Source organism: Canis lupus, chromosome 26 (assembly GCF_011100685.1).
Source record: "Canis lupus familiaris isolate Mischka breed German Shepherd chromosome 26, alternate assembly UU_Cfam_GSD_1.0, whole genome shotgun sequence".
NCBI lineage: Eukaryota > Metazoa > Chordata > Mammalia > Carnivora > Canidae > Canis > Canis lupus.
This window is the reverse complement of record NC_049247.1, coordinates 37,647,452-37,670,602: the sequence shown is the minus strand read 5'-3', so window position 1 is coordinate 37,670,602 and position 23,151 is coordinate 37,647,452. Positions and strand designations below refer to the sequence as shown.

Here is a 23,151-nt window from a genome sequence, read left to right as displayed (position 1 = left end):
TTCACACCTGTGACAAATCAACCCACTTTTTTGGAGCTGTTGTTAAGATCGAAAAGTTGATGCATATTTATAGATTTGCAGTTTTACTTCCTTAGAGCTTGTGAGTTCTTGAGGGCATCTGCCTAAACACATTGAGAGTTAAGGATCTGGAGATTGAAAGACGAGGGTGTCGTCGTCTTCCTCCTGCCCTGTGTTCTCAGGTGACAACATCTTGTATCTGCACGGTGGTAAGTAGCAGAACCCTAAAACTAGTGAATTTAAAAACAACAAATCAAGAAAACGTGAAACGTGGGCAGACATTTGTTGCTCTGTGGACAAGTGTGAAAGACCAAGGCTTCCCGGTGGAAAGGCCCGGAGGTGGTCTGTGCGTGGTGTTTGCGTGCGTGTCTGTCGTGGGCAGAGAGCAGGAAGCAGGTCCTCAGGGGGGCCTCGCCGCTGGACCCCCCCCAGGGGATCACGGGTGAGCCTGGGCTGCAGCCTGCCTTCCCGGCCTCCCTTGCTGGTCTGGCTCTCTCCTGCTTTCCTGATCCGTACATTGCCTTGCTGTGGGGAGAAGCCGGAGGTGGAAACTGTCACGTGTTACAGGCAGTGGGTGTGATGACAGGTGAGTGGTTCTGCTCAGCCCCAGCTGCACAAGGAGGTGGGTGTGCAAGGACAGGGAGGAGGCAAGGCCCACACCAGGCATTTCTCAGTCCCGCCTCCAGGTCTTCAAAATAAACACCCGGTCTCGGTCTCTGTCCGCAGGCAAGCCCTCTGCCCGAAGAAACGAATTGGAGAAAAACCCCAAACCTAGTTCCTCCCTTCCCCGAGCAAACACACATACAACAAAAGTGACAATGAAGCAAGATGTGCAATTTTAGTTTCATTAAATGCCCATACTTAAAACTGTGGTCCTGCATGCAGTTATGTCTGACGACCTAAGGTCTTAGTCCTAGGACTTTTTTTTTTTTTTTTTGGTTAAGGTTTAAATGATGCCGTGCATTTCAACATCCCACCACGTTGTCTGACCTCTTTGAAAGTGGGGTTCCTATGTCAGCCTCTTTTGGAAACTCCTGCAGCCCCAAACATAGGCTGGGGCGCCCTGTAGGTGTTAAAAAGGATTTGTTGAACTGCCTGAAGCATGAGTCAGTTTGTCCGTGTGGGTGGAATTAGGCACCACTTGCGGCGGGCGTCCGCGTATTCATGATGTGTATTTACAAGCTGTTTTAGCTCTAGAAATGCCGGCTAATTTTTCTCAGTCTGTGTGTGAATCATAGAATTATCTCTGCAAATTAATTTCCTTAATTAACACACAGAAGAAGGAAAACTCAGACATGTTTCATTAAGTGCTCTGCTTAGGATAATTAAAAGTGTAACAAAGTACCTTTGTATGTAACACGCACAGTTTTGTATAAAAATGTTGTATAAACCATGACTGGTAAATGGTGCCGCTTAATTTCCAGGTAAGTAGGACCCTGTTTGCATTTGTGTTCCGATGGTGGAATTTGTAGCGGCGCCTGGGGGCTCAGCCGGTGAAGCCCCTGCCTCGCTCAGGTCACGATCTCAGGGCCCCGGGATCGAGCCCCGGGTCGGGCTCCCTGCTCAGCGGGGGGTCTGCTTCCCCCTCTGACCCTCCCCCCAAATAAATAAATAAAAGATCTGTGAGAAGCCAACCAAACAACAGGATGGTAGAATCTGTAGGCCGGTTCCTTGCCTCCGTCCCGTCCTCAGCAGGGAAGGGCCACCTCAGAGGTGCCGTGGTGGGCGGGGGAAGGACCCCCGCGTGGGGGCCGTGGCAGGCACGGCTGCGGAAGCCAGGGCAGAGGTCACAAGACAGGGAGACAGGCTGCGGGGTGTCGGGGTGCGGGGTGGGGGCCCCACAGGGGCTGCAGCCCCGCTCCTCCCTCGGCCCTCCTGGGCCAGCCTCGGGGGCAGGGAGGTCTAGCAGGTGCTCAGCAAACAGTCGCTCTGCAGGCAGACGCAGGAGTCAGTTTCCGGAATCAGGCAGGCCCTCGTTCTCCCGCTAGCTGAATAATTGGTTGGGGGGAAGCGTCAGTTCAGTGTGGACACGGGACAGGACCTCGCAGTTGGTCCAGGTTAGCATCACCAGCAAGGGACGGCGGGTGCCACTGGCCTGGGACGATGCTCTGTGTCGTCCCCCAGCCTAGAATGTGGCATCGTAATGTGACCCTGAGGAAACCCCACACACACCCCAGATCAAGACCTTCCCTGAAATGGCTGGTCAGCGTCACTGCGGGCTGTCCTGGACCAGTCAGCGTCACCATGGGTCAGCGTCACTGTGGGTCATTGTCACCGTGGGTCATTGTCACCGTGGGTCAGCGTCACGGTGGGTCAGCGTCACCGTGGGTCAGCGTCACCGTGGGTCAGTGTCACTGTGGATCAGCGTCACCGTGGGCTGTCCTGGACTGGTCAGCGTCACCACAGGTCTGCGTTACCATGGGTCAGTGTCACCGTGGGCTGTCTTAGACTGGTCAGCGTCACCATGGGCCTGTGTCACCATGTGTCAGCGTCACCGTGGGTCAGCATCACCGTGGGCTGTCCTGGACCAGTCAGTGTCACTGTGGGTCCGCATCACTATGGGTCAGGGTCACCATGGGTCAGCATCACTGTGGGTCAGTGTCACCAAAGACTGTCCTGGACTGGTCAGCGTCACTGTGGGCCTGTGTCACAGTGGGTCAGTTTCACCACGAGCTGTCTTAGGCTTGGTTAAGGAGTTCTTCCAAAAACAGACTGACTTCCCTTGCTAAATCTTGAACTACCAGTGGAAGATTAAAAGTCACACACCCATATATCATATTTATTGAAATCAGAAAACAGTTTAAAGCATCTTAATGCAACAACGGTTGAAACAGTTTCTGGTTAAGATTTATTTATTTATGAGAGACACAGTCTGAGAGAGGCAGAGACACAGGCAGAGGGAGAGGCAGGCTCCTTGCAGGGAGCCTGATGCGGTTACTCGATCCCGGTTTCTGGGATCGTGACCTGGGCCAAAGACAGGTGCCCAACCGCTGAGCAACCCAGGCGTCCCCAGTTTCTGGTTAAACCCAAAGTAATCAGCCTAAACAGATTCCATTGCTAGGGCATGTCTATGTTTCCAGCCACTTCTTTGGGAGAAAGAAAGAGGTTTGCGTGAGCTTACCAAGATGGAAAATGCAGACAGTCTAGAAACCCGAAGCCAGTAACATAACTAAAGTATTGGAGTGTTATTTTACACGAACGTTTCTCTATCAAAATTTTAAGAATAACTAAAATGCATTGTAATATTAATAGGATCTGAATCAGAGTCCCCATGAGATTAAAATTGTTAGTAACTGTCAAGTGTTTAGAAAAACGCCCGGAGCACATGTACATATAAGGGGCCTGGAGGTGTTTTCCATGGTGAATTAGCACCCTTTCAGTTGAACTTTTATTTTAAAATCCATTTCTATTTATTGGTTGGCTTAAGGGTTCCCAAATATTTTCTGTTTCACAGTGAGTTATTAGTAACTCCAAAGAAACAGAACTAACAGCAGGTATTTGGTGGGAGTTTGGGTTAAATGATTTCTGTCTTCCCCTCAAGCCCTGGGAGTTCACAGGAGATGCCGGGTGAAGGTGCAAGAGATCCCAGGTAGGCCTGTCTCTTTCATATAGGACTTGATTTAGCCAAAGCCACATGTTTGAAAGGGCGTCTGACATGGACTCTTCATTACCTCCGAGAGCAGAGAAAAACAATCTCCTCTCACAATGTGCTCCACCTTTCTGCTCTAACTAGATTTGAGATAATTTAAAATACGTGACAAGTGCCCGTTGCCACTTCAGCGACAGCTTTGAGGTTTGAGGAGAAAAATGTGTAAATTGTATAGAACAAGCTTACCTGCGTCAACGGGGAAAGGATCTACGTGTATAAAATGCTAAATATGAGATCTTTTTTGATCCACGTGTTGGTGGCATTCTGGTAGTCACGACTCATTCCCTTGTCCTCATCACCTGTCCCGTCCGTGAGGTTCCAGGCTCCAGGCACAGGCCAAGTGCATGATCCAGTTCTGTAATGTAATTCTCCCAACAGCTTGTAGAAATGAGTGTTTCGTAGATGAGTAACTTAGGAGCTTGGTTCCATTAATGAGTAAACTGAAGTTCAGAAAAGGCACTTTATTAGTCTCAGAAGTGGCACTTTCAGATTTGAATACAGGGTGATTTTGTGTCCAAAGTTTTCTGGTTTGGGCTTTTTTTGTTTTTTAAATCTTAGCTGCTCTGTGAAAATTAACCTCTCAGAATTATTTCTCAGCATACTCATGAGAAACAGATTTGCTAATAACATTCTTAGCTGCACAGATGAGACAAAAACTTAGTTCAGTCAACCAGTTTTAAAGCTTAAAAAATGAAGGGTTGCCGTCAGGATGGCCACTGGAAACACACAGACAAACGCAGAACGTGTCAATGCTGAAGCCCTGCTGGAAATGTGAGGTGGCCACAGTCACTATAGAAAGATACAGTGGTTCCTCCAAAAATTAAAAACAGAATTGCCATATTATCTAGAAATCTCAGGTCTAGGCATGTGCCCCCCCCTCCCCAGAATTGAATAGGGTGTTTGCATCCCTAAGTTTCAGTAGCATTTTTCATACCGCCAAGCAGAAGACGCAACCCAGCTGTCCCCTGGTGGATGAGCGGGTCAATAAAATGTGACCTAGACAGACACAGCCCTAAAGAGGAAGGAAGTGCTGACACTTGCCACAGCGTGGATGCACTTGAAGACATAATGCTCGGTGACATATGGCAGCCACCGAAGGACAGATATGTTACACCTCCACATACGTGAAGTCCCCGGAGCAGGCGAGTCACAGACAGGGCGAGACGGTGGCTCCCGGGGGCCGTGGGGAGGGGCGTGGGTGGCACTTGTCCAGTCAGTACAGAGCGTCAGTCTGGGATGACGGATGGCGGTGGTGGTGGTACAGCAGCGTGAGTGGTCTTGATGCCAGGGAACTGCGTATGGGGCCCTGGAAGTCCTGTCTCGCAGCGTCGTGCCCCCGAGTAGAGGCTGCATGGGCTGTGATGCTGGGAGAGGAGGGCCCAGAGTCTCCAGTTGGTTGCCAGCCGTGTAGTTGTCACCCTGCAGCTACTAGCAGCGTGCTGTGCGTGCCGCGTGAGCACAGTCTCGGGGGGCAGAGTGGTCCCAAGTAGGCCCCTTCCTATCTGTAAGTGTGAAAAGGTCAACGCAGGAGTTTTAGGAGTTTCGGGAGCATGTGGTAGGGGCTTCCACCTTATTTTGGGGTTGGGCAGGGAGGCGGGGATGGAGCCAGAGTCCCCCCCCACCCCCCCCCCGTCAATGATGGTCGGCCAGCCTGGAGAGGTTGGCATGGAGGCTGCTGGGGCGCCATGGGGGACAGTAACCGGGATGACCTCCCCTCCCCACTGTTAAGGTCACTTGGGCTGCTGAGAGGAAGCTAGTGTGGAGTTAGAGAGTGCAGCGGGGGGCTGCTGCAGGGTCGTCTGTGACGAGGATGGTAATTAATGATCCCAGCTGACACGCGTGGGGGAGTGCCTGTGTGTCAGCCTTACATGCCTCATCGTCACTGCAGCTCCGTGAGCCGTGGGTAGATGGCATCGCCTCTACGGCTTTGCAGATGCCGAAATCCCGGAGCAGAGGGGCTAAGCCGTTCGCTTGTGATCACACACGTACACCGCCCGGGTCCAGAAGGGCAGGCAGGCCCAGGTGCTGGTAGGAGGGAGCTGTTTTTATTGTCCCAAAGCCCTGTGTTGGCAGGAATGTGGCGTGAGAAGGTCCAGGGGCGGTCGATGGCCTTTCATCTGGGGTCCAGGAGCCCCGCGGTCTCTCTGGCCACATCTCTTCCTTCTTGGGACAGGTGACACCTGTTGTCCCGTATCCGCTGGGCTGGCCCCAGGTAGTTGAGCAATGGGCCTGTGGGGGCGTTTGTTAGGGCTGTGCGCTCCCAGGTGCCCGGCTGCTCTTCTGGGTGGGGTGGTTCTGGAACGCCCAGCGTGATCCTGGGGGGACGAAAGCCCTCTGTTGATAGGCCCTGACGTGAGCGGGTCGTGCCAGCCCCCGGGCATTGGGCTGGGGGATGAGGAACAGCCAACAAACAGGGTGCTCTTTGTGATGTTTACTTTATGCAAGACTGTGTGCTTGGCACTACAGTAAGGGCGCAAGAAACTTAGGGCCACTAAAGAATTATTTATACTGGAATACAAAAGCAAACTTCTCAAATGTTTTATGGGCCCGTTTTCTGCAGGCATCCATGGGAAATGTGTGCCTCACGTAGTAAAGTTGAGGAAAGGTAGGTAGTGGATTTGTACAGAAGCATGGAACTATAATTTCCACGTTTTTAAAAAATCTGCTGCCTTGGTCACACTTGTCATTTAATATGTTGGATTCAGGGTTGAAGGCAGACTGATAGCATTTCTCTACTCTTACTTTAAAAAAAGGGGCAGCCCCGGTGGCGCAGCGGTTTAGCGCCGCCTGCAGCCCAGGGCATGATCCTGGAGACCCTGGGTCGAGTCCCACGTCAGGCTCCCTGCATGGAGCCTGCTTCTCCCTCTGCCTGTGTCTCTGCCTCTCTCTCTGTGTCTCTATGAATAAATAAATAAAAATCTTAAAAAAAAAAAAAAAGTAAAATGGTTTCTTTTTTTTTTTTCTATTGGAAAATGGAAACACATGCATGTGGTTTACAAACATTTCCTAAGCAGCACAGAAGGATATAGAAAGTGGAGAGCCTCCCGTTGCTTCCTCCGAGGTAGTTTTGGTTGTCTTGTGTGGTGTTCTGTGCAAGTGCAAACACGCACCGCCTGCAGTGTGCACGCTAGTCTGCGCTTCGTGCTTTGCATCCTGTAGTACTTCCTGAGATGGTCACGTATCGGCACATACAAGTCTATGCCATGTGCTGTGACGGCCACACAGGTCCAGTGTTTGCAGTGACTGGTGTTTATTTACACCCCCCACCCCCAGACTGTAATGCTCTTATCAACAATATCAAGAGGTATATCCTTCATTTTTTCACACACGGCTGAGTACATCTGTAAAATAAACTTCTCCGTCTAAGTACACGTCCATTTAAAATCTTGGGAGGGCTTATGCTTAGGTTTGGGGGAGCTAGAATTTTGAACATCTGTTAGGTGAACGACCACCTGTCCTTTAGAATTTAGCCTGAATAACATGGTGTCCATCCTGCCAGCAGCTGTGAAAAGGTGCTGATTAAGTACAACAGGTCTCTTTAAACCTTGTCTCCTTGAAGGTATTTCAGCCAACTATCAATTCATGCAGGTACAGCCTCATCATCAAGTGTCTCCCTTGACCAGATACAGGCCCGTCCTGACTCTCAGCACCCAGCACCCCATTAAAATCCCAGAACCTCAGGCTGCTGTGATGGGCACGGGATGGCATTCGCTCGTTCCTTGGATGAGGGACTTCGGGTATGGGGACATGGGGATGCGCTGAGTGTGTCTCAGTGGAGAGTGTGCAGCTCCTGAGGGGTTTGCAACTCACTGTAGCCACGGAACTATCTTGTTGCTCTTTTCATCTGCAGGTAGGTGTTACCAGTCAGTGGGGACATTTTTCTGCCAGCTTCCTGCATGTTAACCCATTGTGGGTGTGGAGAGCTTAAACTTATTGATACCTAGGCATTTCTGCAATGTCGTTGGCTCCTTTTCACCATCTTTCCAAAGTGCGGTCTTATGAGGGTGTGAGGATGTTCAAAGAAACTGGTATTGGGTTTAGTTGCTTGGTTACATGTCCCAGCATTTAGCCTGGAGTTTGGAAGCTGGGCTTTGCATTTGATCCTCTAGACTATTAATTATATTGTGGGATGCCCCTGGAAACCTCACTAGTCAATGCCATCAGTATGTCTTTTTTTTTTAAAGACAAGACAAAACACTAGTTTGCAGGTTTGTTTTGAAAGGCCATTTCCTAAAATGTTACTAATGCACTAATGAATAGGCTCTACTTTTGTTTTTTATTTTTATATATTTTTTCTAATTGTTCTTGTCCCCAGTGATGGGAGATTGGTGCAGTTGCTGAGCTTTTGAATGTGTGTATTTGGGTTCCAGCATGGTCCTGAGCGGCCCCGGAGTGGGAGTGCCACCAGCACCCGTTAGTCACTAGCCCTGCACTGGCAGTAGCACAGCTGACGTGCACTGAGCCACTACTCTGCGGAACCCTGCCAGTCTTTGGCCTGAGTTTTTATGGCTGAGGAGACCAAAGAGGTTAAGCTGAACACATAGCGTCTCATAGTTTGTATGTGTAGGTCCAGAACCTGAGCGTGGGCAGTTACTCCAAGCCCCCATCATGGTATCCCACAAAGAACCCTTTGTGGGAGGTGGATGGTAATTTTTCCAGTTCACCTGCCACCAGCTTGAGGCTCAGAATGAAATGATGTAACCATAGGTCATTAAAGGGCAGCTCCTGAGAAACCGTGCGGTCTGAAACCAGGATTCCTCAGGGTTGCTCACAGTTGTTATTTAAGGCGGGACTGCCTGTGTGGGCCTGTCCCATGTGCTAGGCCATTGGGCTTCTCCGGACCCCACTCACTGGCTGCCAGTGGGCATCCCGATGATCATGCCACCCAAGAATGTCCCCACGGGTTTCTAATGCCTTCTACTAGGTGTCATATTTACATTTCTTAATTTTAAATTTGTACCATGATACTACATTGCCTCCCACGGCAATTTTTTAATCAACAGTAATCAAACTCGACTCTTGCTCATAATTTGGAATAGAATAATTGGAATAATTGTAAATGCAAATCATTTCAACACAGAATCGGAGATGAGACATCGCATCTCACCTGGCTTCCTGTTTCACACATCTCACACACACACACACACACACACACACACACACACACACACCCAGAAGCATGGAGATGGCAAAGAATAAATTGGCCACTGACTGGACTCACCCTCGTGGAGGTGAGGACCTTTTCTTCTCATTAGCAGTTTGCTTTGGGCAGATGTATTTGAGTGAGCTGTGTTTATTTTCTAATGAGTGATTTTTGACCTTTCCAAGGGAGACATTTGGAGAGTTGATGTGATTTAGTTGAAACAGCACATTATGGAACTGCGGGACAGGTTTGTGGCTATTTTGGAAAAGTTACTTTGAACGTGGTCTTTCCTTTAAACAAATTAATAATACTGACAGCACTGGGGACTTGTGAGGAGACTCATCACTTTCACCACAGAAGGTGTTGTGTAGGCTGCCCCAGAATTGAAGTAGAATTAAAGGCAGAGTAAATAGTCTCATATATACTAATCCTGATGATTCCCTTCAGGGTTTTGGGGGAATGAAAAATGTATTGTTTGAAGACCTGCACTTGTTTAGAAAATTTATTGTATCCTTGTCGTGTGGCAGATAGGAGTTTTAAGCTCTGTGGATGAATTGGGTATAGATTTTGGCCGTTGTTTATGGTACTGGTAATTTCCATGCCCTTTCTGTACCCTCAGTAAAATATAATTTTAAAGGATCACTTGCTTACCTCCCCTGAAGTCACTCGACAACTGCTGTGCTCATTGTATAGGAACAGGGCTAGAAATCAGTTCTGGTAAACATACCCTCTCTTCATCTGACGGTATTGCTCTCATTCATTCCATAGTATGCCTATTGAATATGAAACGTGTTTTTTGAGAACACATTTAATGAAGTTGATTAATTATGCAAGGAAGGTCATCAGATAATTATATCTTTTTTTAAAAAAATATTTAATCTCATGGAGTTGATTTGGCCTCAAATTTAGATGGTGTTGAAACCATCAACAAAACTAAAAACCTACTGAATGGGAGAAGGTATTTGCAAATCATATATCTGACAAGGGGTTAGTATCCAAAATATGTAAAGAATTTACAATGACTTGATATCAAAAACAAACAACTTGATTTTAAAAATGAGCAGAGGACCTTGAATAGATATTTTTTTCCCGGAAGACATACAGATGGCCAACAGGCACATGAAAAGATGCTTAAAGTCACTCATCATCAGGGAAATGCAAATCAAAACCACAATGAGATATATCACCTGTCAGAATAGCATCAAAAAGACCAGAATAACAAGTGTTACTGAGGATGTGGAGAGAAGGGAACCCTGGTTGTACTGTTGGTGGGGATGTAATTTGGTGCAGCCACTGGAAGTTCTTTAAAAAATTAATAATAGAACTATCATAGGATCCCCAATTCCACTTCTGAGTATTTATCTGAAGAAAATTAAAACACCAATTTGAAGAGAGATACCTTTACCCTTATGATTACTGGATCTTTTTTCTTTTTTTTAAGATTTTACTTATTTATTAGAGACTGAGAGAGAGAGAGGCAGAGACCCAGGCAGGGGGAGAAGCAGGCTCCATGCAGGGAGCCCGACATGGGACTCGATCTCGGGACCCTGGGGTCGCGCCCTGGGCTGAAGGCGGCGCTAAACCGCTGAGCCACCCGGGCTGCCCTAATCACTGCATCTTTATCTGCAGTAGCTGAGATATGGAAGCAGCCTAAGTGCCCAACAGTAAACGAATGGTTAAAGAAGTTGGGGTGTTTATGTGTATGTGCGCACGCACAAGCACACAGGAATCTATTACTCAGCCATGATATAAAAAATGGAATTTTGCCATTGCTTACAATGTGGATAGACGTAGGGAGTATTATGCTAAGTGGAGAAAATCAGACAAAGACATACACTATAGGATTTCACTCAGATGTGGAATCTAAAATATAAAACAACTGAACAAACAAAACAGAAACAGATTCTTAAATAAAAGAAACAAATGATGACCAGCAGGGCAGGGGCTGGGGGATGGGAGAAATCGGTGAAGGGGATTGAGAGGTCAACTGCCAGTTACAAATAAGTCATGGGATATAGCGTACAGCATAGAGAATATAGTTAATAATATTGTAATAACTTCGGTGACAGATGGAAACTAGATTTACCATGGAGATTATTTCATAATGTATAAAAATATCAAATCACTATGATGTACACCTGAAACTAATAATAGGATATCGCATGTCACTTATACGACAATTAAAAAAAAAACAGCAAAAGTTGGATTGCGGTTAATCAGTTAAGCCATAGAACTTGGGGAAACTGATAAATGCAGAAATGTCTTCTGATGAATGATGGGAAAGAATTTGCAGGTGTTGGAGTAAACCTTCTCCAGATGCCCTTACACAAATTTGGAGGTGCTGAGGGATATGCATTTGTTACTGACTGTGGGAAAGAAGTTCATTGAAACTGTTGATAGAGATCTTTCATTACTAATTCATAAAGCAGAGAGGTTGTTTTGAAATCATCCAAGTCGTAACAGGAAAATAATTCTCCCGCTCCTCCTTATATGGCGACTGGGAGTGTTACTTGGGAAAAGCCCGTTCGAATCAGTAACTCCCTTTGCAGACACTTGGATTGAGAGCTATTTTATGCCTTTTTTACTTTCACAAGGGAAAGGCCACTGATTAAAAAGCTCGACAGTGGAGAATTCTTTAAAAAACCGACAAAACGACAGACTTAGGGCAACTCCTGGAGTTGTTTATCCTGATTTGCGTACCTATTATTTGCACCCATAGCAATGGCGTAGTAAGGTTACCGATGTTCTCAATGATGACCTTGACTCATGAAGATCACGTGAAATTTGGTTCCCAGGGTTGTTGTTTAAAAAAATTAGGAAATAACCAAGAAGTATATTTAAAGAAGGTGTTTAGGATACAACGTGGATGAAAACAAGTTATAAAATAGTACACATGTATGTCCTTCATGTGGTAAAACCAATCGAGTTTCCAAACTTTATGGCAAATCTCAGTAACTCTTATAAGGAAATAAATGTTATTAGAAATTGAGGGGGAAAAAAAAGAAATTGAAGGAAAACCTAATTGTCCATAAGCAGTGAATTAACCATCTCTCGTAAGAGGGGACAGGGCAAAGATGTTGAAGAATATCTTAATAGTTTAGTAGCCTGAAAACGTCAGTATGTGATAAGAAAAAATGATTATGAAACTGCATATATAATCCTGAACGTAAACAACAAATGAATTCATAAAATAAGAACATAAAAACTATATATATAAGAAGTATACAGTGTATAAAAATATGCAAGAAATACAGAAAAATTATACAGAAAGGTAAAAAATAATTTTTAACGTGTATATACATTGGTGGATCAAAGATTCCTGTCCTCCTAAAAAAGGACTGGAAAGAAGTATTTCACAGTGGTGAGTGCTGCTGATCAGGGCCTGGTAAACGTTTATTGGTTGTTCTCTTGTCTGTGTGTATTTTTATTTTCTAATACCATTCAAAGAACACCTGAGGCACCTGGGGGGCGCAGGAGGTTAGGCATCTGACTCGTTTCCAGTTCAGGTCTGATCTCAGCACCATGAGATTGAGCCCTGAGTGGGGCTCCTCTTGGGTTTCCCTCTCCCTCTGCCCTTCCCCCAAGCTTGTTCTCATGCTCTTCCTCCCTCCCTCCCTCTCAAATAATAAATAATGTTTTTATTAAAAAAAATTATCTAGTATTTTTTCAACCAGGGGAAAAGTGGGAAAACTAATACATTACACAGAGATTTTCACTTACCAAGAGAGGAGAAATTCACCCCAAAAAGTCCCTTTTCTTTTATCTGGGCAGCTGAGTCTCATTTAGATTGTTTGATAACTGAGCCATTTGAGGATGTTGTTTTAACTTGGGCCTCCTAAGGGAGGTGATGCTTTGTAGCCTGTGGTCCTTACTACCTAGTGATGTAAACCTGAGATACCAGGGCAGTGAGTGGTTGTTCAAGTGCTCAGGTCACCTTGGGGGGTGAGAGTCAACCCCCACCCCCACCCCACCCATGGACACTTAGCTCCTGGCTGAGGAATCACTCGGTGGAAGAAACTCAAGAGCCAAGCTAAGTGAATCATTTTCACCAGGATACGGATTTCTAAGATGTAGCCTTTGGCATTCTGAGAAGCAAGAGATGGTGGTGATTCACCGCAGTATATTTTGGAGAGTCTCCGTGTGCATCAGCATTTTCAAGGCTCTGAGCAAAACTGGAGCAAAGCAACAGCTGATAGCGGCCAGAGAAGAGGTCTTAGTGGAATTCCACAGCCGTCCAGGGAGTGGAGAGCCAGGGAGATGGGCCCTGAAGGGAGCAGTAGGCACCGGAGATGAGGAGGAGGAGATCTTTCTGGTCAAGGGGGTGCCTGTACAGATCTGGGAGTGACCTGAAACTTTTGAGTTCTCCAAACCTAAGGATGTGGTTTCAACGGTAGTCTTACATGTGCACGAAGCTTTAAATGCTTTCCTGAATGCGTTGTGATAGCTTTGAAAACTGTGCTTAAATACATTTTGTAAATTACATAAATTCCTATTTTAAGTCTTAGTAGAAGACTTGTTACTTGCAGGAATCTTTGTGATTTCTACTGTGTAAATCCTTAGTGCAATATATTTTCATGCATCGCGGTTATTTATATCGAGAAATCATTGGCTTTTAGTTCACGGGTTTTCTTGTAACGTTTAGAAAAATGAATGACACAATTAACCTCCTACTCACTGTTTCTATAAAGTGGAATCATTTGACCCTGTTATCTGCTTGATGTCTGTAGTTCTTTGTTTAAAGAAGTCCTGTCAAGTGATGGGTAGAGAACCCAAGGCCCCTGTTTTGGGGGGAGTTTAAAGGCTCTGAGAATTAAATAATTGTGCCTATGTGCGTGTGCCTCGCTTTGCGAATTTTGGTGGCTAGCTCTTTAGCTTGGAAAACTTAAGCATAAGGGCAACAGATTAGAACCAAGATTATTATTTTTTTTTCTGAATAAATGGAGTTGCTTCACTTTCTAGGTTGTGTGTTCCACCTGTCTTCACTGCATGGGTCTGGCTGTATTTTTAGCTGCTTTTATACACAGGCGTGTGTGCACACACACCATCTGCTCCATGCATCAACTTGGATTTTGTTTATATGATATCCATTAGGAAGTGGATCCCTGGGGATCCCTGGGGATCCCTGGGTGGCGCAGCGGTTTGGCGCCTGCCTTTGGCCCAGGGCGCGATCCTGGAGACCCGGGATCGAATCCCACGTCGGGCTCCCGAGCATGGAGCCTGCTTCTCCCTCTGCCTGTGTCTCTGTGTGTGTGTCTCTCTCTCTCTCTGTGTAACTATCATAAATAAATAAAAAAAAAAAAAAGGAAGTGGATCCCTCACGTACGTCTATGCAGCTGGAATTCAAGGCTTTCTATCAGTTGTCACATACTGGTGTACAGGAAGGACCAGCAACGTAACTGGCTTTACTGGGGAAATAAGGGACTGCGGCGGCATGGACATGTGTGTGTTACCCCTGGGTCGCTTGGTCCAAATCCTAGGGATCCGCTCCCAGATAGCACGGGCCAGTTACTTCATTGCTGATAACCTGGCGGTCATCCCGTTCCTAGGACTGTGGATGCTTTTCTACATGTTTGTGATGGAGCAGTGTTTAAAACGGATCAGCACTGCTAAGGCACGATCTTCAAAAAGTTAGTTTCCTGTAGATGTAAAATGAACGTGTTATCATAGGTTTTATTTGACTCCATGAGAGACTCGAAGATTGGAGGAATTGGGAAAAAAGCGGATGACTTGATTAATATAGAACAGAGCAGGACAAAGTGCTGTGGTGGGGTAGCTTGTGTTTCAGGCGGAGAACGAGTCCTGCCTGCCTTCTGCGGCGGGAGCCCTGCAGGCCCCTGACCCGGGCGCCCCGCCCGCCGCTGCCCTGCCCGCCGCACCGCGAGGTCCTGGGCGTCCTTCCCGGACTCCTTCTAGAAATTCTTCTCCAGCCTGGTTGGCTGAGCGCGGAGCTTCAGCCCTCGCGGGGCGCTCCTCCCGCAGTCGGGCCCTGCGCACCAGGCACGCGCCCGGGTGTCCGCAGTCTGGCTTTGGGGCCCGGCCCCCGCCCCCGCCCCGCTGACCCCCCAGCTCCCTCACCCCATCCCCCACTGCACGCCCCCCCCCCCCGGCTCCCTCGCCCCATCCCCCGGCCCCGCTGACCCCCCCCCAGCTCCCTCACCCCATCCCCCACTGCACGCCCCCCCCCCGCTCCCTCGCCCCATCCCCCCGCCCCGCTGCCCCCCCCCCCCCGCTCCCTCGCCCCCATCCCCCACCCAGCGCAGCCCTGGCGCGGTCCCTGATGCAGCTGTCCCGTGACCACCGAGCGGCCAGCGCTCTGCGGCGTTTAAGAGGCAGGCGGGGGCCATGCATCATCGGATATTTAATTTTTTTTAAAGACCTTACCTTGGGATCCCTGGGTGGCGCAGCGGTTTGGTGCCTGCCTTTGGCCCGGGGCGCGATCATGGAGTCCCACGTCGGGCTCCCGGTGCATGGAGCCTGCTTCTCCCTCTGCCTGTGTCTCTGCTTCTCTCTCTCTCTGTGTGTGACTATCATAAAATAAATGAATGAATGAATGAATGAAAAAAGACCTTACCTTGTTGATTCATGAGAGACACACAGAGAGGGGCAGGGCCCCGGGCAGGGGGCGAACAGGGGGCGAAGCCGGCTCCGTGCGGGGAGCCCGGCGGGGACTCGATCCCGGGGCCCGGGGTCACGGCCTGGGCCGCGGGCAGCCGCTCCTCCGCTGGGCCCCGGGCGCCCCTCGGGTATTTTAAATGACCCACAGCCGCTGAGAGGAGCAGGAGACCGCAGGCTTCCTCGTGCCCGTAGCCGGCTCGGGCAGCCCGGGGGGCGCAGGGGGCAGGGGCGTCTCCGTGGAACGGGGTCCTTGGTGCCCTGGCAGGGGGACTGTGCAGGCGACCCCGCGGCCGGACCCGCTGCGCCGGGGGCCACGCCCCGGGAGGGTGTGGCGTCGGCGGACCCCCTCCCCCAGGGACCCGGAGGCCAGGGTTTCAGGCCGACGTGTGATTGGCCGGCGCCGGCGCCCTGCGTTCCCGGCCAGCCTATGAGCGGCTGCGCCGGGGTCAGGTGCTCCCGCAGGTCCAATCCGCGGTGGCTGTGCGGCTGCGGCTGCCGCGCGCAGGGTCCCCGAAGTGGGCGGGGCCGCGCAGGCGCCCTGGGGCCGGAGCGCTCCCGCCGTTGGAGTCACGTGGTCCGCGTGGTCCTCGGAGCTGAGGCGACGACGGCCCCTGAGTGGGACGCGGCGGGAGAGGCTTCCGCGGCGCCGGCCGACGCCCGTTTCCTCGCAGGGTCTGCGGCCGCTTCCAGGTGTCGGAGGAGGAGACTGGGAGGCTCCCGTCGGCGCCCGCGGCGTTGAACATCTCCTCAGTATGTAAAGGGCGGCAGCACTGACGGCGACGCCGCGGATGCGCCTCTGGGGTCGCTCCCTGGGCCGCGGGCCTGCACCTGCCCCAGCCGGGCCGCGGACGGAGGCCGCGGAGGAGCCCGGGGGTCAGGGCTCGGGACGAGGCGGCGCGGAGAGCGGGAGGGACTCGCTGCGGCGGGGGCGCGACCCTGAGGCCCCGGAGCCCGTGGGGGAGGGGCGGGGGGCGCGACCCCGAGGCCTCCAGGAGGAGTCAGAGCAAAGCCGAGGGCGCGAGTTGGTCCTGGCCCAGGGGTTCTTGGCCTGGAGACGCCCAGCTGTGGGGGTCTGGGGCGCCGAGGATCCCTTCACCCCTGGGTCCCTCCGCAGAGGTTTCAGACCTCAGGTTCCTCAGGTTCCTCTGCAGCAGGACCCAGGCTCGGAGCAGGGAGCCCTGGGGGGGGTGGGGGTGAGGGTGCAGGCCCAGCAGGACGGGAGCAGGGCAGGGAGCCGGTGCTTCAGCTCCTGTGCAGCGTGACGGGATCTCTGCCTGTGAGACTTCCTGACCAGTTGGGGAGACGGTGTGTAAGAGGGAGGCTGCTGGGACCTCGCTGGGGGAGACCTCGTTGAGGTGGTTTTTTTTGTAAGGATTATAGCTTTTGATCATCTGTAATTAAGACTTTTCTGAATGGTGCCCAATGGCCCAAGGATGGTCTAATGGAAAGTAAATTACGCTGATGGTGGGTGGGAGGCCTTACCCATCCAGGCCTTACTGGTGCACTTGTGACATTTTGAGAACAATGTTCTTTTTAAGTAAAAGATCACGTAGAAAATTCTTGTATTATTATAAATATGTTGACTTCCGTTTTTTGTAAGCCTGAGGCCAGGCATGATTGACAGGGGAAGGCCGGTAGGGAGAAGTGCAGAGTCACACATGTAACAATGAACAGATCGCTTGAAGGTGGAGAGGCCCCTAGCTTTGAAAATGATGACAAAGTGGGGCAGCTGGGGGCTCCGGGGGTGAGCGTCTGCCTTTGCCCCAGGGCGTGACCCCGGAGTCCCAGGATCGAGTCCCACATCAGGCTCCCTGCATGGAGCCTGCTTCTCCCTCTGCCTGGGTCTCTGTCTGACTTTCTGTGTCTCTCAGGAATAAATAATTAAAATCTTTTAAAAAAGAAAGAAAAGAAAATGATGACTAAATGTGCAAAGTAAGGTGGGTGAACTGACCTGAGAAGTTTGTATTCATAGAATTGGTAGAGAAAAATACAGGATTTTGTGGCTGATGATCTCTAGCTGCCGCAGGTGCCGGGAGCGTGATGAGCAGGGACAGAGCACGGCCCTGGCCCCTGAGGAGCTGTGATTGACGTTGAGGAAGGTTGTATGGGCACATCCACGGTAGTGGTTTTGTGACAGCCGGACCCTCCTCCAAGGAGGCAGGGGGGACCTTGAGATGTCAGAAAGTCCGTGAGCTTCTGGGCACCTGACACTCCTCTGGGCAGCCTTTGGCAGGGACAACAGGGATACGTCTTATATTTGGGGTGGAGGCAGAGATATCTGAAGATTTAACTAGAGTAAAACTACTGCGTTTGTCTGAAAGCCCTTTCTGTGTCCCAGACGTCCTCAGTTCCACCAGGAAGAAGGAGATGACATTGGTGGGTCTCTCAGGCTGCTTTCAGGGGTCAAAATGAGATCCTTGCGATGTCCAGGAACGATGTCCAGGAACGGTGCAGGGCTCCTGGCAGGGAAGCGCCCGGATGCCTGCTCTTCCCTCCCTGTACCACGTGGCACCCAGAAGTGGGAATACTGTTTTGCCTGTTCCTCTGCTGAACTGCGGGCTCATTCAGAGGAGCTGCTCCCGCATCCCCGCGCCCCCACCCAGCCAAGGTCTGCCCAGCGGAAGGATGAGGGTTCTTTCCTTTTTCCTTCTCGGGAAGGCCCTTGCCTTCTCTCTGGGGAAGGGGCGCGAGGGGTGATTTTCGCCAGAGGTCACCCTCAGGCCTCCAAGGATTCGCCTCTGGGCGGTTACCAGTTCACTCTGTTCCCATCGATTTCTCTGTCGCTTCCTGGAGTACAGTTGCTTTCTCTTTATCATCTTTGGGAATGACTAAGTGCTTTGTATCTTTCTGAAAATGTCACCCTCTCCCCCAGATGCTCTCCCTCAGCTCCCACATGTTAGTGGGCTGCAGTTTGCAAACGTGTCCTTTTCTTTCAGATGAACCCGTTCCTCCAAACTCCTCTATTCAGATGCACTTTACAGAAGAGAAGAAAAAAGAAAGCCTTTTGAGAGGCAAGTTGAGAAGTCGCCAGGGGAGTTCACAGAGGATTTCCTTGTAGTTTGCGTTTTCTTTTGTGCCCTGGTGAGCAGCTTGGAGAAGGAGCTGGGGCTTCCTGGAAGAAGCAGGGGCTGGGGAGGGGGGCAGGAGACCCTGTTCCCTCTCCGTGCTAGGCTTCTGGTGGAAAGGAGGAAGGCCGTGCAGTGAGGGGCAGCTCAAGGCTTCCCTGGCCCAGAGGCCGAGGCTGCCGCCAGCAGAAGGCAGGTGTCTGCAGGTGTGCAAGTGCACGTGCCCCTTCCGGTCAGCCGTGTGCCTGGGGCCCGCCAGCTGGCCCTGAAGCCCCCCGCTGCCAAGAGACCACGGAGCTGCTTCTCCAAGCAGAGCAAAGGAAAAAAACTGGATCCGTTAAACTGTGTTTGTTGAATCTTATCGATTAGGAGGAAAGCACTAACTTTGTACTTTGGATTTTGAAGTTTCAAATTAAGGGTTAATTTGCATTTGCTGTTTATGAGTGAGAATGAGGAAACTTGTACTGGTTTTTTACTATTCTAATAAAGCGAAATTTTAATGAAAAAAGTAATAAAAATACAAAAGTGTAATTAAATTGATCTTGTGCTGTGACTGGGCTCCGTATTCGTTCCTGTCTAATTTCACACTGTTACCCGCCCCCCGAGAAGAAACAACTGAATTGCACAGTTTGGGCCAGGGCTGCCAACAGCGAAGCGTGCCCGCTGCCCTTTCCGTGTCACGTGTCTGGGGTGGACAATGGCAGTTGGTTTCAGCACTGTCGCCCCGTCGTCCTGTGGACAGCCTCTCCCTCCCAAACTGTCAGACTGACCCGGCCCCCCCAGAGGAGGCCACTGCCCTCCCTGATCCAGGAGGAAGAGAAGTGAGGGCTTGCCCGCCTTGCAGAGTGTCGTGACCTTGAATCTTTCCTCTCCTCAGCCTTGCTGCTTGAGCTCACTCCTCTCTCTCTCTGAGCTCTGTGCTCCGGGTGTGGTTTTCTTGAGGGGAGTCAGCAGCAGTAGCACAGCAGGGTGAGTGCCACTGTCCACAATTAGTGAACAAGGGCAGGCTACCTTGCCGGGTGCTCTGCCCCCCAGCATTGCGCCTGTGCGTGGGTTAACGTAGATAAGTACCCCGCCTGGCCCCCAGGTGCTTTAGCTGTGCCAAGGTGAGCACAGTTCACCTGGCTTACTCCCAAGCCCCAGAAAGAACCCCCGTTATTTCTCTGCGGCGTGTGTCGGGGGTAGAAAAACCTGCAGCTTTGCTGTGCTGTCCCTGTGCCAGGTTCCGTGTGCACACAGTCCCCGGGGGCTCTCAGCCGCTTTAACCGTTAGCTCCTCGATAAAAAGAGTCCATCCAGGCCTATTTTTGTTTCTGTCCTCAAGCCACTCACTGTCAAGACCTTAACCCTCTTGTAGGAGGAAGGCATGCCCGGTAGCCTTTACTCAGGACAAATCAAAACCAATTTGAAACCAGGAAATAGTGAAAGAATCCTTAAGTGAATTGGAATTGAACAGCAGGTTTGGTGGCTTTCACCTGGGAGCCGGAACTGTCCTGTGTCTTTGGTCCCCTGCAGACTTGATGGGATCTCCTTCCTACTTGGCACTGTGGCCTGGTGTCTGCTCCCATTAGCCGGGGAACCCAACCCCTCCCTGCTAGGGTTCTCCTAGGATTAAATGCGACAGCATTTACTTAATTTACCGATGGTGTCCGGTGGTCCTAGCTCATGTCCTCACCATCGTCTTGTACCTGGCAGTGAGGGTGCAGGAAGGCCCTATGAGCTACTTGCCCTTCGGCGAGTGCATCACAGTCTTATATCCACTCTTTTTGGGTATTTTCTTTCCTCTCCTTCCTCAAGGAGAATAGAAAGTTCTCTGTTTTGAACTGTTTCCCGCTTCTTGAAAGTACTTACAATTAAATATTCATGCAGGTATGGCATGTCGTTTGAAGGTGGAATTGTCAGTAGGTTCCTCGGTAACTTTTTGGTGGCATGTTGTCTCTGCGTCTGTGACTTTTTTCTGATGGACATCAAGTTCTCTAGATTTCCCTGCTGCAGTGGGAGAAGCATCTAGAGCAAAAAACAAATTAACACGGTAGAAAATTACATCTTGTGAAGGGTACGGATTTCTTTTGAAACTGCTCCTTTGAGGCCCAGGCAGATAAGTGGGCCTACCTTACAAGTGACAGAACTAGTCAGCTTTCCTGTAACTCAGAAGACTTCTGTGGACACTGAATTACTTGGTTCTTTTTCTTTAAATGATTCATTAGTTGGAACCATATAGCATATTCTGTATCTAATTAGCCTGGCCTCTTTTCTGTGAACATTTTCCTTTTGTTTTTTTGGTGTGTCTACACCTGCATAGAAGCTGTAAAGACGAGCGAAATTGGGGGCGCTTGGGTGGCTCAGTGGGTTAAGCATCTGCCTTTGCTCAGGTGATGATCTCAGGTCCTGGGATTGGAGCCCCACATCAGGGACCCTGCCCAGTGGGGGTCTGGTTCTCTCTCTCTCTCTCTCCCTCTGCTCCTCCCCCAACTCTTGGGCGCGCTCTCTCTCTTTCTCATGCTCACTCTCAAATAAATAAACTCTTTAAGAAAAAAAGAGGAACAGTTTTGCCTCACCTACTGTTTAGCTTGGAGTAGCACCCTTACCTGTTCTTTTTTTTTTTTTTTTAATTTTTTATTTATTTATGATAGTCAGAGAGAGAGAGAGGGGCGCAGAGACACAGGCAGAGGGAGAAGCAGGCTCCATGCACCAGGAGCCTGATGTGGGATTCAATCCCGGGTCTCCAGGATCGCGCCCTGGGCCAAAGGCAGGCGTCAAACCGCTGCGCCACCCAGGGATCCCCACCCTTACCTGTTCTGAGACACAGTGTCCTTATCTGTCTGCAGGCTTCACAGCAATTAGAAGATCAAATGACTATCAGTACCTTAGCCTAGTTTTTAGCACAAAGTCATTTGATTATTACCTGTATTTTCATAGGTGTTTCTGTACCTACAGAAAGGAGAATCTAACTGCCAGTGGAACATTCATCTATTTATATCATAAAACATCTGTCCCACAGTCTCTAGAGATCCTGCAGGTTGACCTCAAACAACCATCCAATCAGCCAAAACACCTTCCCCAGACGTGTCAACATCTTTCTGAGATAAGTCCTTGTAGTCAGTGACTACCTGCATTTCTCTTCCCAGAGCATTTTATTTTGGTCCAGATACGGGGATTCGTGGACTCCCAGGCATGTGCCAGGGTAACGGCACCTTGCCCAACAGGAAACACGAATGCGTTGTATTTGAAGTCAGGGCAGTGGTGACCTTTGGGGAGAGTGGTGGCTCCACATGTGTATTTGCTTTAGCTCAACTAAGTGAGCCACTCAAGACTGCTGTGCTTTGCTGTATGCATGCCATATATTAACATGGATGCCGATGGATTTTTTTAGAAAGTGAACTTTGTCCTCTTCCTGGAGGTACCATAATTCACACCTGTATTGGAAGGGTGCTATGTCATTCTTAGTTGGGAAAGTCTTTAATGAAATTAAATGAGGAAGCAAGTCCAAGCCTTTAAGGGGATGCGGATCAAAGATGATTTCCAAGCTTTTCGATCATCTGCATTTATATATATGTAGTCTGTAGATGTTCCACTTGCCTTGCTAGGGATTGCGTTTGGTACAAAAGTGAAGATTTAAACATGGTGCTGCCCTTGTCGTTGTAATTCTTAGAGTTTGAGAAATGATTTCCTCTTGCTTTTTTTTTTTTAAATCTTTCTCTGTATCATCAGTTAGCAAATTATCTGCCTTAGTAGAGGAGAGGTAATTTATAAAAGCAGATGATTCTGAAACTCATGCTATACCATTAAATGCGCTTGGGTACAGTTTTTTATTCACAGGAGATTTAAAAACTTGCTTTCACATGGCTTTGCCTAATAACATCTTCTCTGTATACCGTGGTAGCGAGAAACCAGCCGGGAAGTGGGAAAGCACAGGTATTGCTATGGGACGAGAATAAGAAGTAAACAGTGGTTACCCTGGATTTTAGTTTAGTTTTTTTTTTTTACATGTAGCTCATTATATTTTATTTTACTTATTGTTTCCTCCTAGGTTGGAAGGAAGGCTGATGTAGAGAAATAACAACACGATTCAGGTAAATGGGTTTTTAATTTCTTCCTGTACCTCTTATGCTCGGTTTATATTTCCCATGTTTTCCCCTGAGAGGAACTAAAAAAAAAAACCTCCACAATTTTTGATTTTGTAAAGAATTTTTGAATATGAAGAATATTTTGGGCACTTCGAGGTAAGAGTCGAATGCCTATTTGTAACATTTAATTAATTTAGTCAAATATAGTGTATTTAATAATCATGTATTTTTATCAAACTGGGTATTGTAGCTAATGCCGTTTCCTACCTCAAGAGTATTTTCTTCCCAGTCTTTTTTTTCTTAAGATTTTATTTATTCAGGGATCCCTGGGTGGCGCAGCGGTTTGGCGCCTGCCTTTGGCCCAGGGCGCGATCCTGGAGATCCGGGATCGAATCCCACATCGGGTTCCTGGTGCATGGAGCCTGCTTCTCCCTCTGCCTATGTCTCTGCCTCTCTCTCTCTCTCTCTCTCGCTCTCTCTCTGTGACTATCATAAATGAATAAAAAATAATAATAATTAAAAAAAAGATTTTATTTATTCATTCATGAGAGACACAGAGAGAGAGGCAGAGACCCAGTCAGAGGGAGAAGCAGGC

The 23,151-nt window shown here is 49.2% G+C and overlaps 1 protein-coding gene and 1 long non-coding RNA gene across 11 annotated transcripts in view; one reads left to right on the top strand and one right to left on the bottom strand.

The window, feature by feature from the left end:
• SGMS1 (sphingomyelin synthase 1) overlaps window positions 1–23,151 on the top strand; it is a 229,116-nt gene that overhangs the window by 62,352 nt on the left and 143,613 nt on the right. For 4 of the 7 annotated variants that reach the window (XM_038576036.1, XM_038576035.1, XM_038576038.1 and 1 more), the window contains one exon: window positions 22,520–22,562. The exons of 1 other annotated variant lie outside the window; for it this stretch is intronic. The gene's annotated coding sequence lies outside the window, so the exon portion shown is untranslated. Of the gene's footprint in view, window positions 1–16,088; window positions 16,176–22,519; window positions 22,563–23,151 lie in introns of those variants that run through there. 2 more of the 7 variants (XM_038576041.1, XM_038576037.1) reach the window with 2 other exon arrangements.
• LOC111092537 lies at window positions 2,656–15,253 on the bottom strand. Of its 4 annotated transcripts, none has more exons than XR_005379553.1 (5): window positions 15,192–15,253; window positions 14,261–14,446; window positions 11,511–13,074; window positions 9,462–9,583; window positions 2,656–5,982 (listed from the first exon to the last, which is right to left on the bottom strand). It is a non-coding gene; the product is annotated as an uncharacterized LOC111092537 (long non-coding RNA). The 4 variants fall into 4 exon arrangements; XR_005379552.1 differs by having other exon boundaries at window positions 14,261–14,796; window positions 15,192–15,240; XR_005379554.1 differs by lacking the exon at window positions 11,511–13,074 and having other exon boundaries at window positions 2,658–5,982; window positions 14,261–14,796; window positions 15,192–15,240.